Source organism: Passer domesticus, chromosome Z (assembly GCF_036417665.1).
Source record: "Passer domesticus isolate bPasDom1 chromosome Z, bPasDom1.hap1, whole genome shotgun sequence".
Lineage (NCBI taxonomy): Eukaryota > Metazoa > Chordata > Aves > Passeriformes > Passeridae > Passer > Passer domesticus.
Genome location: NC_087512.1, coordinates 47882511 through 47888510, shown reverse-complemented (window position 1 = coordinate 47888510; position 6000 = coordinate 47882511). Strand labels below are relative to the sequence as shown.

Below are 6000 nucleotides of genomic sequence, written 5' to 3'. Positions count from 1 at the left end.
AGCCAAGCCAGAGCAATGTCCTTCCTCTCTGTCACCGATGGTGACCCAGGCACGGGATGCACAGTGGGGACAGAGCCCGCAACTGCTCCCAGTGCCTTCGCCACGGGCTTCCATTGCCCTGAAATGCCGTGCCGAGCGCTGCCCTTCCGTGCCGTGCCGTGCGGAGCCCGGCCAGCGCCGGGAGCCGCCCCGCCCGCGCTGTGCCCGCGGCCCCGGCTCTGCCGCGCTCGTCCCCGCCAAGTCCGGCCCGCGCCGGGGCCGCGCTGGGCGCGAGCGCAGCGCCCCCCTCCGGCCGCGCGCCGCCGGCGCAGCCGCGGCCGTTGCGCCGCGGGCGTTGCGGCCACAGGCGGCGATCGGAGCCATGGCGGAGCTGCCGCTGCCCGCCGGGCTCAGCGCCAGCGCCTTCCCCGCCAAGCTGTGGCGCCTGGTGAACAGCCCCCGCGTCCGCTCCGTGCGCTGGGACAGCCGGGCCCAGGGGCTGCTCGTCGACCGCTCCCTCTTCGAGCGGGAGCTGCTCGGCCCGGGCCCCGCCCCCGGGGGCGGTGGCGCTGGGGCGGGGCCGGTGCCGCGCCCCTTCAGGGCCACGCAGTTCAGCAGCTTTGTCCGGCAGCTCTACCGCTACGGCTTCCGCAGGGTGCCGGGCTGGCTCGGCGCGGCTGCGCCGGGCGATGCCGGGGGCTGGCTGCACTTCAGCAGCCCCTGCTTCCGCCGCGACCGCCCCGACCTTCTGCTCCGCCTCCGGCGCCGGAGCGCGGCCGACAGGCGGCGGCCGGCGGCGGGCCGGGAGGGCCGCAGGCGCCCGCCCTGCGGCTCCCGGCAGCTCCCCGGGGCGCGGCCGCCGCCGGACGGGCGGCACGGGCGCGGCCGCTTCCAGCCGCTGCCCCGGGAGCGGCCGCCGCTGCCGCCCGGGCGGCCGCCCAGCGGCTTCCTGCTGCTGCAGCGGGAGCGGACGCTGCCGGACGGGCGGGAGCTGCGCAGCCCCCGGCCCGGCCGCCTCCAGCAGCGCCCCGGGGAGCGGCCGCTGCTCGCCCGGCGCCCGCCCTGCAGCTTCCACCTGCTGCACCGCGACCGGCCGGTGCCGGCCCGGCGGGAGGGGCCGAGCCGCTTCCAGGAGCTGTACGGGGAGCGGCCGCCGCCCGCCCAGCGGGAGGTGCTGGGGATCCCGCCCTGCGACTTGCTCGGGCTCCACGGGGAGCCGCCGCTGCCGCTCGGGCGGGAGGGACCCCCCAGCCGCTTCCAGGAGCTGTACGGGGGGCAGCTGCCTCCTCTCGACCGGGAGGTGCTCCGGCTCCAGCCCTGCAGCTTCCAGCAGCTGCACAGGGAGCAGCAGCCCCAGCCCCCGGCTTTTGACCCACGAGGTAGGAAAGCAGTTGTAGCCTTGTTTTTCCCAAACGTACTTAAAAGTGACCGTTTGAAGTATTTTTCCACAAGGCTCTGTCATTCTCAGCCAGCAATTGTCAAGCCTATTAGGAAGGGGAACCTAGAAGGCCAAAAAATTCTCTGCCTTTTTTTTCCTGCTTGCTGCCTGTGATGTTTGATCGAAGGCAGCAATAGAGCTCTGTATCCCAGAGCCACATTATGGAGCCTGACCAAATGGTTTGGATTCTTGCAGCCACCCCAGGCACTTCAGCATCCAGTGCTCCACCTGGCACTGCTGGTGCAGCATTAACAGCCTCCAGCCAAGCCCGTAACACACCTGAGGAAGAGCAGTCACCAGCAGTGGATCTTGCCTTCGCTGTGGAGCAAATGATCCGGGAGATCAGGAGATCCCTATCTGAAAGGTCTCCCTCTGCCCAGGTAACTCCATTGGAGGGGAAAGGAAGAGGCTGGGCTTACATGGAGAAGAAGAGAAACTTGCATCCCTGATGTGATTCCAAGAAAATACCAAATGATCTTGAGTTTTCTTTCTTTCCATTGTTCTTTCAAGGGCAATATTAATGCTGTGCCTGAGTCTTCAGGAGGTGAGCCTGTGGACAGAGCTGCAGCAGAGGAAGCCTCATCTGGCATGGAGAGCTGCAGGAACAGTTCCCCAGAGCCCGAGGAGCCTGGTAAGGACAGAGCCCCCCTTGGTTTAGAGAGGTGTGAGATGGCTGCTCCGAGCCTGCCTCTGGCAGCAAGGGAGATGAGCAGAGTTGAGCTCCTGTCTGCAGGGCTGGTGCTTCCTGGTGCCTTTAGCTCAAATCCTGCACGGGCACAACCTCCCCGAGCCCTGCCCTCCACGCTTCTCCAGAGGCTCTGACACTGAGTCCTCTGCTGTGGCAAGGGAGCAGGGAATAAAGCTGGCCTTGTGGGAGTTGTGTCACCAAGCTGGGTGTCCCAGTTTGGTTCATAACTCAGCCCCACCAGCCTTCAGCTTCAGCCATTTCAGTGGGGACTGAGGTCTCTCTGTCACTGAGACTGTGTTTCAAGCTCAAGACTTTGCTGAGACTTTATCAGGATACTTAAACACTTTACACAGTTCAGTTTTGAACCCTTGGAAGGATCCCTGTTCTTTAAAGAGCAGGCTTCAAATTGCCAAGTGAGAGTTTGCCTTTCAGGCCATCTTTGACAGTCCCTTGCAGAAGGACAATTGGTGCTCAAGGAACATTTGCACAAGGGCCAATATTGACTCAGTGTTCCCTTTGCTTTCCAGATCACATGTGACCGACCTCTCCAGGAGGGCTGGCCTGTGTGGCAGGAAGAGACAGAGGGAGAGCCTGGAACATCGGGCAAGTTGACTTCCTCTGTCTCTAGTTATATTTATAGATGTATATAGTTATGTTTATTTATCTAGGTAGTTGTATTTATAGATTTATGTGATTATATTTATCTATATAGATAGAGATCTGTACAGTTAATTTATTTTTGGTTTTACTGGTATATCGTTATAGCTTTAGATATGTTGTTGTAGTTATAGATGTGCACAGTTGCACTTATACCTGTGTATAGTTACATTTACATATATACATTTGTAAATGCCTATTTATATTTGTATATGGGGGTTTAGCTACGTAGATTGATATTTATATACACCTTTTTTTAACCTCTTGCCCTGTTCTGCTTCCTCGCTCACCTCTTGCTTTCCCCCTGTGCCCCCTGTGTCCCCTCTCCCTGGGCTGGGTCCGAGCTGGCGGCCGGGCCGGGCGCAGCAGCAGTTCCAGCCCCAGGTGTCCCTGGAGCGGTGGGAGCTGCCGGTGGCCCCAGGCACTGTCCCCTGAGGAGCTGCTGAAGGACGGTGAGACTGAGGGGGCTGGGGGGGCTGAGGGGGCGGTGGTGCTGAAGGGACGGTGACCCTGAGCTGCTGCTGGGGCTGAGGGCTGTGGGGCAGCCCAGGGCCATGGTGGCACTGAGGTGACAGGCAAGTGGCACAGGCTGAGGGGGTGGCGGGTCTAAGGGGACGGGATGGGTCAGAAGGGACTGAGGGGGGTGAGAGGACTGTGAGGGGCTGAAGAAGCTGAAGGGGGCTGGGGGTTTGGTGAGAGCATGGCGGGGCTGAGGGGATGGAGGGGCCAGCAGGGAGCACAGAGGGCTCCGGGACTGCAGCTCTGCCAGGCCTTGGAACCAATTCCAGAGCCTCCACTTTTGCCACAGCTGTAATGACCACAAGGACAGCTGGAGACTGCCAGGAGCCAGCAGGGAGAAGCCGAGGGCCAGCAGCAGGAGCAGTGAGCGGGGCCCTGCTGCTGCCAGCCTGGAGAGAGCCCGGGTGAGGCCCCAGGGCCGGGGAGGCAGGGTGGGGCTGAGGCTGGCGTGGGCTGTGGCCGTGGGCCCTGCCCGTGCTGGGGCTGCTCAGCGCAGCTGCCCCGGCTGGCACAGGGGCTGTCCTTGGGCAAGGCAGCTGTGCCGGCAGGGCCCGGGATCTGTGCCGGCTCTGCCGGGCTGCCGGGGCTGCGGGACGGTCCCGCCGCGGCTGTGCTCACCACAGCCCGGCCCGCTCAGCTGCTTTCTCTTTCTGACCCTCCTGGGGAGGCTCTGACATTTCCTCTTCCCTGATGGAAGTGCAGCTGCTGCCAAGGGAAATGTCCCCATACTGACTCAGTGTTTCCTTTCCTTCCCAGATGTGCCATCTGCTGTCCCTGGCCAGGAGATCTGCCAAACTTCATCTGCAGGCTCAGAAGAACCGGTGTCCTTTGGCCACCCTCAGTTCCCTCTGAAGATGGGATCACCTGCAGAGCAGAGGGGACCAGCTGCAGCTCCAGGCCCAGCTCTTGCCGGTCACAGCTGAGCCTGTGGCAAGCTCCAGGAGCTGCTGCCATCTCCCTCCCTGTTGGTAGCTCACTCCCTCCAGTCCCCAGGCCCTGCCCATCCACCTTTTTCCCTCCCAGCTCACCCCTTCGCTTTGCCTTCCCTTATTTATTAAACAGTTTGGCTTTTTCATTTGACTCGTGGATCTGTCCATGGAGCTGAAGCAGCACAAATTCTGAGCCTGGGGACACGCAGGGCCCTACTGCCGTTCTCTTCTACGCCGTCATCTGTGCACGGGCAGGAAGGAACAAGGGTAGCTCAGGCTACAAAGGTCCCTGTCCTGCTGCTCCAGTTGCACAGCACTGTGGAGTTAAAGGTGGTGCTGAGCACGCTGAGGGGAACAAGGACCCTGGGTTTTAGAAAAGCCAGCTTGAGTATGCTCTTCCATGGCAAGCATCCACCAAGGGCAGAGGAGCTTGCGATGCTGGAAGTTCTCACCAAGAGCTTCCTGAAAGTACAGCAATGCTCCATGCATACACAGGGACAGGAAGAGGGCAGAACCAGAGACCATGGTGGCCTAACAGTGAGCTCTGGGTGTGACTCAAAGCAAATGAAGCAGCAGCAGAGGCGCGAGCGTCCCAGTGGCCACAGCGCTGTCAGGCAGTGCCTGCAGGCTGGGTGCGCTTCTGGCAGCTCTGCTCTCCCCACAAGTGAGGAATTGCAGCCCCTGCCTCAGGCCCAGTCAGAAAGCCAACCAAGTGAGACCAGAGGCAGGGGACCTTCCCAGCTCTCTTGGGCATGGCTGCAAAACAGCCACTGCGTCTTCCTGTGCCCGTGTTTGGGGTGTGCTGAGCCCAGAGCCGGCCAGCTTGTGCTCTGCTGTGCCAGGAGCGCTCTGGGCGGGCAGAAGTGCTGTGTGCACAGCGGAGCGTCCTGCAAGGGGCTGACCAGAGCCTCCTGCGGGAACAGGGCTCCGCTCCCTGGCTGGGAACAGCCTGCTTTTGCTGCCCTGAGCGCAGGCAGGAGTTCAGGCACGTGCAGAGGCAGCGGGCAGCTCGTGTTTGTAGGGGCCCGGGGCTGCGCGCCCAAAGCGACGCGTGGGCGTGGGGAAGGAAGTGACACAGAGCTGGGGGAGGGAAGATGAGCTCGAGCTGGAGTGCCTGTGCTGCAAGGAGCAGAAGGAATTCAGCCTTGCCAGGGTTTCTGACATTTGTGTTGGTGTTCCCTGGGAAATGCTGACATTTGGGGAAGTGCCTTTGGAGGAGAGGAGCTTGATTCTCAAGGCAACTGCTTCCCCAGGAGCCCCCAGTGAGGTAGGTGCAATTACAATCTGCACCCCAGCTCATGCTCAGTATTTACTACAATCTTAAATAACAATAAAGTCAAACACAACAGATGACTGATGTTCCTACCTTCTGCTTCCCAAACACAGCCAAGGGTGGCAGCAGCTACAGCTCCATTCTCCTGAGCTCACAGCGCAGCGCAGCTGCTCCAGCCACACCAGCACGGGACTGGCCGCAGGTTGTACAGCCCGTGCCTGAGCCAGGATCAAAGCGCGTTTCCTCTCAGGTAATGGGAGCCCCGCGCTCTTCCACAGGAGAATGAATGTCAAGAATGCCAGAGCAAATTGAAGTCTCTTGAGCCTGGTGAAGGTGAAATCTGCTTCTGTCCTTGTATAGAGCTATGGGTTTGTTTACATGGCTTCTCCTTCCCTTTTCTGCCTGGCTTTCTCACCTGCAGTTTTCCAAAGAAAAGTGAAGCCATAGGTGGAATAAATAGACTCCACAACCTGATGTAGTTATGAAGTGGGTCTGTATTGTCAGCACCGGGCACAAG

At 60.9% G+C, this 6000-nt stretch overlaps 1 long non-coding RNA gene across 2 annotated transcripts; it reads left to right on the top strand.

Annotated features, from left to right (window-relative positions):
• Positions 1-1343: 1343 nt before the first annotated feature.
• On the top strand, positions 1344-4340 carry LOC135290969 (uncharacterized). Of its 2 annotated transcripts, XR_010353805.1 has the most exons (6): positions 1344-1358; positions 1613-1797; positions 1928-2048; positions 2633-3214; positions 3571-3685; positions 4038-4340. It is a non-coding gene; the product is annotated as an uncharacterized LOC135290969 (long non-coding RNA). The 2 variants fall into 2 exon arrangements; XR_010353804.1 differs by lacking the exon at positions 1344-1358 and having other exon boundaries at positions 1363-1797; positions 4038-4339.
• The last annotated feature ends 1660 nt before the right edge of the window (positions 4341-6000 follow it).